Here is a 13,102-nt window from a genome sequence, read left to right as displayed (position 1 = left end):
ATTACGAACAATCGTATAGGATTTCTTAGTTCATATATAATTCTGCCTAGCTTATAAAAATACTGTTAAGAAAGCAGAAAAGAAAGGTATACAGTGAGAACGTGTTTACTAATTAATCTTTCCCGAAATTGCAGCTTCAAAACCTCCAAATTTTCGTTCGCTTGTTGTAATTATAATTAATCTTGTGTTCAGCTAAAACCGTGAGTAAATCGCAAATCGCAACGAAACTCACCGCGGAACACGATCGTGAAACTTCACAAAGTGCTACGCAACAATTAATTCGTTTAAAGGATACACACGTCAAACGCCATCAGTAGACACGAGTGAAAATCGAAGTGAAATCTTACAGGGGAATCTCTATATTATTATTATAAAAGTGAAAGTAACACTGTCTGTCTGTCGCTCTTTCACAACCAAATCGCTTTTTTTAAGGTATAGGTTGGCGGACGAGCATATGGGCCACCTGATGGTAAGTGGTCACCATCACCCATAGACAATGACGCTGTAAGAAATATTAACTATTCCTTACATCGTCAATGTGCCACCAACCTTGGGGACTAAGATATTATGTCCCTTGTGCCTGTAGTTACACTGGCTCACTCACCCTTCAAACCGGAACACAACAATACTGAGTACTGTTATTTGGCGGTAGAATAACTAATGAGTGAGTAGTACCACCAAGCCCTACCACCAAGTACTTACACTGAACCGAATTTGATGAAATTTCATATACCTATATAACATATTATGAAGCGTATTGTAAGCGTACAAGAAAGTGCATAGGCTTCTTTTTGCCTAACATATGACAACCAACAAAAAACATAAAATAAAACATAAAATTTATTAATATGCCAGTTCTATCAACCGTGATGTATTATGAGTCGAAAATCTTGAGTAACATTTGAGATAATTTAGTAACTACACTTCCTAATAGACTCGAGCTATCAGTAATTGAGATCCAAAACATATCAAACTCGAATACGTGATAAAACGAACATCCTTACATTCCCAAATGTTACCAAACTTCCAAGTAAGTTGGATAATTCAAAATCGCTTCCGCGCTCACTGTGATACGATCCAATCGAACTAAAAACACTCCTGACCGTGAGAAAAGGTAATTATTGACTTTTTCTCTCTTTCCCTCCGGCCTGAGGCCTGTCGAAGTGCGATAAGAACGTCCTAATTAAAATGTGGCTTCCAATTTTCGCCAACTTTTATTTAAGAACTCGCCGCCAAAGTATTCGATGGCGGCTCTTACTTTACGACGTTTTTCAGGTTAATATGATGATATTTTGAACTTGGAGATATTTTTAGTGTTTAATGGTTGGTACACTTGTAATATGTTCAGTAATTATAACAACTAATTAGATTTTTTTTTAATTGGTTTCATACATACATAAATGTAATAATTTACTTAGTTACTTGGTGGTAGTCTGGGTAGGTACCACCCACTCATCAGTTATTCTACCTCCAACTAACAGTACTCAGTATTGTTGAGTTCCGGTTTGAAGGGTGAGTGAGCTAGTTTCACTACACACAAGGGACGTAACATCTTAGTTCCCAAGGTTGGTGGCATATTGACGAAGTAAGGAATAGTTAATATTTCTTACAGCGTCATTGTCTATGGGTGATGGTGACCATTACCACTTACCATCAGTTGGCCCATATGCTCGTCCGCTAACCTATGCAAAAGAGCGACAGACAGACAGAGTTACTTTCACATTTATAATATCAATGCAGATAAAAAAAAAAACTATTAATTTAAATATTATTTCATTGAAAAAGCGTTCATTAATTTCGTTCTACCAATGTTATTAATATCTGAATATCCGTTACCTAGGTAAAAGATAGATAAAATACATAAAGGTAGGTTTAATTTCACCACAAAAAGCGACCTGCGCTCAACTGCGAACAGTGACCATTCTTTGCGAAATATCAACCGAGTGAGATAGGATTTACCGAAATGTTAATACCCCGACCATTATTGAAACGAGCGTCCACTAAATACGAAGCGATAATATTTTAATTCAATATATTGAAACATCTTTATGAAATGAAACTCTCTGTCGTCTTGATCATTTTCCGACAACTTATTTACAAAAAAAAACCTAAATAATTTTACCTAAACCTTCCTCATAAATTCTTCTATCTAGTAGTGAATCCGCACGAAAATCCGTTTAGTAGTTTTGAAGTTTATCGCCTACATACAGACAGAATAAGCTGTGGTACTTTGTTTTATAATATGTAATTCAAACAGGCAATCAAATTAACATCTCATTGTTGAAATAATTCCATTAGACATTATAATATGAATATTTTTTCATTAAACATTTTTATGACAGTTTTATTTAATAGTAACAGATTTTTTTTCAGAGTTTTGAATGTTCTATAAAGATTTAGGTTTTAATTTGGACAGACTTTTTTGCTTTGAAATTTCAACGATCAAAAATAGCTTAATAATCTTCAAATTAAATTTAACTTAATTATATCAAACGATTTTTCTTTTATAGTCATATAAAATTGCAGAAGGTATTTAAATAATATATTAATAAAATCATTTGTTTCTAAAATTTAAAAAGTTGAAACTTGGAACATTTCGTTTGGAACTAAAATTATTTTCAGAAATTTATAAGCAATTAGAAAGGGCAGATATCATCACTACATAGTATAAAACAAAGTTTCTTTCTCAGTCCCTATATCCCTATGTTTTTATGAGTTTTTTTTAATAGATAAAGTGATTAAAGAGGAAGCTTTTTGTATATAATACGTGGACTATATAGTAAAGAAACACTGTCAATTTTAGAAGTTAGTAATGTGATGTCGTAAATAAAAAATTCTGTGGTATATTTAATATCAGTATTGCACCCGTGCGAAGCCGGAGCGGGTTGCTAGTTTGATTGTATAAATAAAGAGTAATATATTTTTTTATCTTAACTGCGTTATATAGCGCTGAACAAACAGTGGAACATCAGCTTAGGGCTTACAATGGGAGCCTCGACAAACAGCCGGCGTAAACATAGCGAAATGAGCGCCTGAAAATTTGACGCCGTTGCTGCTTTGATGGCATTTGTTCAACGAGAGACGAGACGGCCCAGTGGTTAAAACACGTGCACCTTAACCGATGATCGCGGGTTCAAACCCAGACAAGCACCGCCAAATATTCATGTGCTTAATTTGTGTTTCTAATTCATCTCGTGCTCGGTAAAGGAAAACATTGTGAAAAAACCTACATGTGTTTAATTACATTAAAATTCTGCCACATGTGTATTCCACCAACCCACATTGGAACAGCAGGGTGGAATATGTTCCACACTCCTCAAAAGGAGAGGAGGCCTTAGTCCAGCAGTGGGAAATTTACAGGCTGTTGTTGTCCATGGACCGCTGGTTTTACTTCGAAAATAAACAACAATAATATCTCTTGAATGAAGGATATTAAAAGATTCTAAGGATATTTATAGGTACGCCGCTTGGCCTTTAGATATTGAAGTATTAATACTACAAGGTAGTCTTTTAGGTACTGCTGCTAACCGCCTACGTATTTCATAAAAAAAGGATCTCCGTTTTAGAAATAGCTTATAACCTTATTTTACACCACTTGATTTGAATTATAAACGCAAGTTAAGCATATAAAATGTTGACTAAGATTAATTTTGATTCAATGTCATCTCAATCTCTGCAAATATTTTAATACAATTAGTGACAAATATTAAAAAGGTATAACTTATAATACTCAGCTTCCGAATACACAAAGTAAATACATACCTCTCTCATAAATAAGGGTGGAATTAATATTCTTTAATCTATCAAAGTCATATAAATTTAATCATATTTTATTAACATATATAAATTTACAGGCTGCTGTTGTTGTCTATTGTAACGTAAATAATATTTAATTATAAGAGTTCCTACTGAGTTTTATGGATTTTTTTTATTGGATATTCCGGTGTAAACTCAAACTAAAATAACTTTATTCAATGTAAAAGCATTACACTTTTTTATTTATGGTCAAATTAAATACTATCTGTACAAGGCACACTCAGCATCCAAGGCATCGACAAGTCCAACAAACGTCCCAATTTCAAGTAGGGGTTTTGTGGAATGTATTGTTTTCCAGGGAAACAAAAAAAAGTGTAGATGGTATGGTATGGTATTACAAATTTTCCTCAAGTGAATAAAAAACTACAGGTTTTAATGAAATTCTAAGACTATACACTTTCGAAATCAATTGCTAACTTAAAGTTAATCCAGTTAAAGTTTAGAGCGATAAGTTCTTAATGGAAATTTTAAGTAACATTATTCAAATACCACTGCAAACAAATAATAGGAAACGCTTAACAAACACTTGGTTTGTATTTTAGGAATGCACTATAAAACTAATCGTTACGCTGTTACTTCGCACGACAGACGAAACTTAATGAAATTCTTGTTTAAGTTACCATTTGTGCATCGGTTGAAGGGAAACGGGAAATATTTGCAACAACAACGACAACGACAACGACAACCTGTATATTTCCCACTGCTGGGTAAATGCCTCCTCTCCTTTTGAGTTCCAATGCGGGTTGGTGGAATACACACGTGGCAGAATTTCTACGAAATTAGACACATGCAGGTTTATACATGATGTTTTCCTTCAACGAGCACGAGATGAATTGTAAACACAAATTAAGCACATGAATATTGGTGCTTGCCTGGGTTTGAACCCATAATTATCGGTTAATGGCGTTCTAACCACTGGACCATCTCGGCTTTTTGCAAATAGATTTGGAAAGAACCATATGGAGTGCTGACGTTATTTAGATGGCGTATAAATTCGCTGATGTAGCACCTTTTAATGCAGTATAAAACTCATTCGTTGATCGTGTATTCATAAGTGTTGATAGTATAAAAAAGTAATGTAATGTCAGTATGCAATATGGATTATAGAAATAGTAAGATTATAGATGACTATTTGTCTCCGGTACTTCTATTTAGCGGATGATTATGCTTTCGTCCTTTTCTTAGATGTCAACTACCTTCAGACTTCCCTTCATCAAAATCGATTCAGTGGTTTTGGAAGAGCAATAGACATACATATCGTTAGTACAGCTTGGGAATAAAACAATTGCCTATTGACTCTTCCTTTGTATTGAAAATTTCAAGCTATTATGAAATAGCCGAGAAAAATATCTTTTGCCGTTAAATAGTAATAAATAATAAGAGAGTAACGTAAAGTAACAGCCTGTAAATTTTCCCACTGCTGGGCTAATGGCCTCTTTTCCCATTAAGGAAAGGTCTTGGAACATATTCCACCACGCTGTTCCAATGCGGGTTGGTGGAATGCAAATGTGGCAGAATTTCAATGAAATTCGACCCATGCAGGTTTCCTCACGATGTTTTCCTTCAACCTCGAGCACGAGATGAATTATAAACACAAATTAAGCACATATATATAGGGGTGCTTGCCTGGGTTTGAACCCGATATCATCCGTTAAGATGCACTCGTTCTAACCACTGGGCCATCTCGGCTTATAAGAGAGACTGGTATTTAATAGTGTAAATCGAAAAGATAGCCTGCACAGATAATAATAAGGAAAACAGAAATATCTTTGATTAATTAAGTAAGCGATGATGTTTTGTTTGTGGTGGATGAATCCAGTGGATGAAACTTGTGAACTGTAATCAAGTATCGCGGACTCAAATACAAGATTTATATGTTTGGGTAATTAATTTGGGTACTGCTGCTTCATCAGACAAAATACCTTCCAAGAGTAATGTATAGTATTGTTGTATTTTTGTAGTGGCAGTGGCACAATAAACACAAGGGGATAACGTATTAGTTCCCAGGGTAACGCATTGATAAAGAATGATCAGTTTTTCTTAAAGTACTAATGACTATAGACTGTAGTAACAATAATTGTTTACTAGCTGTTAATATAAATATATTTACAAATTAACTTAAAAAATGACGTTGATGATTGGTACACCAAGAGGCGTCTTTGATTCCAAAAAAGTAGCCTTTATTGAATTTATGTAAATTTCATTGAAATTATACTGGTACAGAGTTACTTTCGTATTTACAATATTCCTATGGAAGTATGTATTATTATATGTGAGCACACATGAAAAAATAATAAAAAATATCTTTGTCCATGTTCAGCCGTAAAAGTATCGTGAGAAAATATGCGTATCGAATGAAACTAAAAAAAAAACCAAATTAATTCAATAACGTTGTAATGACACGACTTTCAGCGACAAACATTCACCATAATGCCATTCGCTCAGACAATGAAACGAATGTAATTTTAAATCCCAGTGACGTATTAAAAGAACCAATGAATAAACATACGTAAAGAATTCCATTCATTCAAGAATGAAATGATGTAATTAAATATTTCTCGTTCCTTTTTCATTAATATGTATTTTAATTGTGTATTTTATCAGCGTGTTACTGCGTTCCTGACTTCATTCATTTTCGCATTCGATATTGGAATTTCTGCCTATTCCCTGGAAACCAATTTCATTATAATTTCATTAAACAATTGACATTTAATATTTAATTTATTATTATTTAAACCTTACATTTAACTTTAATATTTTTTATGTTTATATACTTGTTATTTCAATTAAAATCTTGCTTAAGATTGATACGACAAGTTGTATATTGAGTTGATCGTTATAAAGACAATTAAAATTCATGAACGATTGAGGCCAGATTATCGAAACGTGTCCTACATTTTTTGTCCTAGAACAGTCAAATTAGGCTCAAATCAAATTGCTGGAAGCTAGAAAATCGGAAAATCAATCACTGTGAGAAACAAGGAGGATAGATATCCCAAAATAATTGGTAAATTATGCTTGGTTAAAGAAAATATCGTGAGGAAACCTGCACGAGTGAACTATCATTATTCCTGCTCTGCCTCAAAAATTACATTGGTGGCAACTTCGAGCAAGCTCATCTGAGTAGGTACTCTCTCTTTTATATCGTATTGTCATGATTTTTTAAATATACTTATATAATTTGAGTTTCAATAATAATATTTAGTACGGCTTTAATTTTTAAATACGTTTTTAATTGAAATAACATTTATTAGTATAATTATTGATTCGATTATCGACACTGTAATGTGGGACTCCCGTCACTTCCTCTCGTGGCGTGGTGCGGCGAGCTGTTACTGCCTGGCACGAGAAAAACAAAAGACTGTGGATTTTGAACGGGCAGGGGAGGAAAAAGCTACATTCGTGGATGGGCGGTAAAAGGATATAATTATATACAATAAGCGGATAAATAATATATATATTGATGGGTAAATTAATAAAGTGACATAAATTAATGTTGTGTTAATAGTTTTATTACAGTTTTATAAAAATATGTATATAATTTGAAAATTTCATAGGCGTTTGGATTTATTCTACTCGGTAGTCTGGAAAAGTCATTGTAAAAATATTCGAACACGACTGGAAGGCTTCTAGACACAATGAAAATACCATTTCACGATTCTTCACTAATCCATTTATCCCCTACTTAGTAACCCGTTCAGTTCAACTGAGAGGAGATTATCAATTTTTCTTTTCGATTATGATCTGAAATGGCTTTGCTAATTGTTAATTGATTTTATTATTTTATAAGATTCCATTGCTAATAAGTGAAACCATTCTTAATTAAAAATTAATTTAAAAAAATTTATAAAGTTTCATTAATGTAACGACCTCCATGGTCGAGTGGTGTGTACACCAGTTTTCATGGGTACGCCACTCTGAGGTCCCGGGTTCGATTCCCGATGTAGATTACCATTAGTTTTCTATATTGTCTTGGGTCTGGGTGTTTGTGGTACCGTCGTTACTTCTGATTTCCATAACACAAGTGCTTCAGCTACTTACATTGGGATCAGAGTAATGTATGTGATGTTGTCTCATATTTATTTATTTATTAATGAATTATTGAGGCCTCGACATTGACAATATATGTATATCTGCAATTCGTGTATTAGAGAGTGACTTTAAAGTGTCTGTCTAGGTTTGAACCCGTAATCATCAGTTAAGGTGCACGCGTTCTAACCACTGGGCCATATCAGCTCGAATAATTAAGATTGGGAACATTAAAAATCTATCATATCGAATAAAAGTATCGCTGTTAACAGCGCTATATATCTCGTGGATGGTCAGCCTCTTTATAGAGTAACTAACGACGCATTCAGCCATCTTTGCCAAGAGTCGCAGATATGCATCAAACTTAATAGCGTACTGTTGGCAGCATCCAGCGATGTATTGTTTAATTTTTAGTTTTATATCCATCCTTGGACTGGCTTAAGTATTGATTTTCTTAAACCAGGCCTTAGCTCTACTTGTATCTCATGTTTTGGTTCGTGAATGCTTTCATGCCTTATCTGATAGGGTTCAGTACATCCGATACGATTATACTTCATATTATTGACTGTTCTATCGAATTTATTGTTTCATATTTCGAATTGCCTTTAATTTTGATAGTTTTTCTTAAATTCTGGATATGTACCATGTCTTTTTATTTTTAGTTGGTGCAGCTCGATATTTCGACATTATCTTTTTTTATTGTATAGGTTGGCGGACGATATGGGCCACCTGATGGTAAGTGGTCACCATCACCCATAGACAATTAAGCTGTAAGAAATTTTAACTATTCCTTACATCGTCAATGTGCCACCAACCTTGGGAGCTAAGATGTTATGTCCCTTGTGCCTGTAGTTACACTGGCTCACTCACCCTTCAAACCGGAACACAACAATACTGAGTACTGTTATTTGGCGGTAGAATAACTGATGAGTGGGTGGTACCTACCCAGACGGGCTTGCACAAAGCCATACCACCAAGTATCTACGAATTTAATTTAAAATCTTATATAACTTTTTAATGCAGTAAATATGGTCAAATCAAAATGAGAGACCATGTCTGGACATATTTAGATTTGGATGTTGCATAGCGACGATTTGATGCTGACTGTTGACCTGGTGGCCCAGTTCCAAGAAAGACATATTTTTTTACATATACGAACATAGTTCCTGCTATGTCATATGAATGCGACTCCTCCGTGGAATCGATCATCAATACAATGTTTGCGCTCCTGCTTCCCTGGGGCATCGTTGAATGTAACTCAATTGTCTATAAAAAGCGAACGCGAATATAACACAGCTAGATGTGACGTTAATATTTTTCATATTCAATGGATTATGAATTATGTTGTAAGTGTTATAACGATTCTTGTATTCTATTGCCAGAGGTTATATATCTTTGTTCTAATTTCATAAATAATTAAAGCAATGAATTTCATAGATCAATTTACTTGGTGGTAGGGATTTTTGGATACCTGTTGGATAGTCAACCCAAAATAGCTACATTTAGTATATATGTATGTCAGTTTTAATGCTGTTTAAACCAATATTATTTCAGGCACAAGGGAAATATCCTATCCCAAGAATGGTAGCTCATTGGTGACATAAGGAATTTTTAGTATATATAGACAGTAATATGTAGACATGTCAATGAGCGATGGTGATCACTTACTATTAAATCCATTTGTCTGTCCAGCAGGCCGTACCGAGGTGAACTATTGGTTATAAGGCTTAAGGCAAGAAGCATTGAATTTTCATTAGCTTAATTTGTGTTTATAATTCATCTCGTGATCGGTTGTGAAGGAAAATATCATGAGGAAACCTACATGTGTGTGTAGACAAGATCAAAATCAAAATATACTTTATTCAAGTGGGCCATTTAAAGCAATTTTGAATCGTCATATAACAATTAAGTGAAGCTACCACCGGTTCGGAAAGAAGATTCTACCGAGAAGAACCGTCAAGAAACTCACTAGTTATTCTTTTTCAACATTTTAAAATGTTGAAAAAGAGTAACTACAAATGTAGGTTTCTTCACGACGAAATGGTATCACATGTGAATCTACCAACCCGTATTGGATCAGCGGTTATGCTCCTAACTTTTTCAAAGAAAGAAGAGGTCTTAGCCCAGCAGTGGGAAATTTACAGGCTGACATGTGGTCGTACCCTTAGTACCCTGAGCTTCGACAAAGTTTTTTTTTTAATTTTGCTCTATTTTGACACATCCAGTAATACTATAACTATAATATAGTATTGATTAGAGTTCTCGGTCTGTCTGACAATAGTCACGCGATTATTATATACTAGTCAACAGATGTGGTTTTACTTGACTAATGTGATTATACACACACACACACACACAAATACATATAAAATATATATCAATTATATCCATGTGTGTAACCTTTATATGATTACATTACCTTACAAACACATGTATGTATCGATCGTACGCACACATTTGTAACGTTCACGCACACATTGAATCTTTAATACTCTCATAACGATATATGTATATTTTATTTTTTGTTGAAAATTGCAATAGTATTTATTTTATGAGTACATTTTTATAATGCTCAACTTTAATGTAAACAGTGTATCAAGCGTTATGGAAATATGTTAACGTTGAAAAGAGTCTAAGTTATTAGTAGCTTTTTTTATTGTAATAATTTAAAATGGTAATGCAAATAGACAACCTAATGGTTACCACCGTCCATAGACAATGGCATTGTAAGAAATATTAAATATTCCTTACATATTCAATGCGCCACCAACATTGGGAGCTAATATGTCCTATCTATTGTGCCTGTAGCTAACCTAACCTAACCCACCCTTCATACTAGAAAGCAACAGTACTAAGTAGCTGTATGGTAGAATGTCTGATAAGTGGTTGGTACCTACACAGACGAGCTTGTACAAAAGCCTACCTTCAGTATTTTATTATTAGTAATACTATTTACAGAAGATGATTTTGTTTGACTTGAAAATTAATAATTGATTATGCGTCAAAAATATCGTTACATATTAAAAAACAAAGTAACGGCCGCGTCTGTTTGTTCGCGATAAACTCCTAAATTACTGAACGGATTTTTATGCGGTTTTCACTAATAGACGGAAGGATTCATAAGGAAGGTTTAAGTATATAGTTTATTAAGATTTTTATGTTCATAAATCGAAAAAGAACGATGATTGATAATGTTAAAAAAGCAACAAAAAAAATCTGAATAAATGGTAAACATTTAAAAAACTACTTTAATTATTAAAGCCTTATCCTTCTTCTCCTCCTTAAAATTCTTCTTAAAATTATACCCAACCTACAACAAGAATTTACCAACCGAATAGACTAACAACCCAGGTATCCATTAAATATCAATTTCGAAGCAGAGCGAGGGAAAAAATTGGTAACGTGCCGTAGTTTAGAGTCGCTAGATATACCGTTGGATTGATGCCAGATTCTGTAACGAATGCATTGTGTCCCAATGTGAATGTAATTGTATGATTCGAGAAAGAACAATTTACATATTAATATCATGTGAAAATGGTGCAATGGTCAGACTTACTTAGTTTCGCGACTGTCACCAATTCTCTGAAAGTCGGACGTCACTGATAACGCTGTGAGATCTGTTAGTTTAAATTTGTATTCAACTGCAGATAAGTTTAGACATTTTCTGTTTGTTCTTAACTTTATTAAAAAACCAGTCGCCCGGCGGTTCATCTTTGAAATGCTTAGATGTTTAAAATTACGCAAAGGACTTTGATGCGTTTGTTTTTAATAAATAAATAAATAATAATAAATAAATATGAGACAACATCACATACATTACTCTGATCCCAATGTAAGTAGCTAAAGCCCTTGTGTTATTGAAAATCAGAACTAACGACGGTACCACAAACACCCAGACCCAAGACAACATAGAAAACTAATGATAATCTACATTGACTCGGCCGGGAATCGAACCCGGGACCTCGGAGTGGCGTACTCATGGAAACCGCTGTACACACCACTCGACGGGGGTCGTCGAATAGATAGAGTAATTAGAGAGGAAGATTTTTGAATATAATACATGGACAATATAGTAAAGAAACGCTGACAATTTTAGAAGTTTCTAATGTAATGTCTTAAGTAAGATATAAATTCTATAGAATATTTAGTATTGTACCCGTGCGAAGACGAGGCCGGTCGCTATTTTTGAAACAATAAATAGTATGTATGTATTTTTGATTTTGCTTATGTATAAAAAATATATTTTTTAAGATTTTATTATCATCAAAGGATTTTGTATTCTAAATTGTTCTCTTTATAAGTATATATATGTATGTGACAGTCGTTATTACATAATAACTAATATTTAATGATAAGAATTTCGCTCAAATTTCCATTACCAACGTCGAAGCCATCGACTTCGAAATAAATGGCAGAAAAATTTAATGATAAAGTCCTTATACAGAGAGTACCGTGTAAAGTACAGTCGCGAATAATCTGATTGGAATCACTTAACGGTTAGAACGAGCACTTTATACCCTTCGTAGGCTGGACGAGATCGTACGTAGCGTTAAATCATGAAGCATTCGAGCGAGGAAATAGATCGTGTTAGACAGAGACGGACATATGCGCCGAAAAAGTACAGTCGCGACTAATCTGATTGAAGCACTTAGCGATTAGATCTAGCACTCAGTATCATCGGGGTGGTCGCAATTGTACATGATGCGTTTAAATAGCCGGCGTTCGAGCGAGATGTCCTATCATAAAGAGCCTGTGTTAGAAAGAGATGGATAAAAAGTCTCGGCAATCGGCTTGCAAGCAATGATTTGAACTCTTGAGATTTTAACGCCTAGCTGTATTCTAGATTTGTAGTTTTTACGTGACTGTACTTGGCGATTAATGAAGATGGCTCCATAAATACGGGCTTGCACAGATAGTCTCAGAATTTACAGACGTAATGTTCTTGTTATCAGAATAGCTTTATTTGGTTAGAAATCTTCAAAGGTTAGTAATTGTATACTTTCTTTCGCAGTAAGTTATTGATTCTAATCGATATACATAAAACTTGGTGGTAGGACTTTGTGCAAGCCCGTCTGGGTAGGTACCACCCACTCATCAGTTATTCTACCGCCAAATAACAGTACTCAGTATTGTTGTGTTCCGGTTTGAAGGGTGAGTGAGTCAGTGTAACTATAGGCACAAGGGACATAACATCTTAGTTCTCAAGGTTGGTGGCACGTTGACGATGTATGGAATCGTTAATATTTCTTAAAGCGTC

General features: G+C 34.2%; 1 protein-coding gene across 1 annotated transcript in view; it reads right to left on the bottom strand.

Moving 5' to 3' along the window:
- The window catches only part of LOC124540851 (nephrin), a 265,139-nt gene that overhangs the window by 125,121 nt on the left and 126,916 nt on the right, over positions 1 to 13,102 (bottom strand). The gene's annotated exons all lie outside the window — the stretch shown is intronic.

This window comes from Vanessa cardui, chromosome 26, assembly GCF_905220365.1.
Source record: "Vanessa cardui chromosome 26, ilVanCard2.1, whole genome shotgun sequence".
NCBI lineage: Eukaryota > Metazoa > Arthropoda > Insecta > Lepidoptera > Nymphalidae > Vanessa > Vanessa cardui.
The sequence above is the reverse complement of the archived record's forward strand: the minus strand, read 5'-3'. Positions and strand labels throughout refer to the sequence as shown.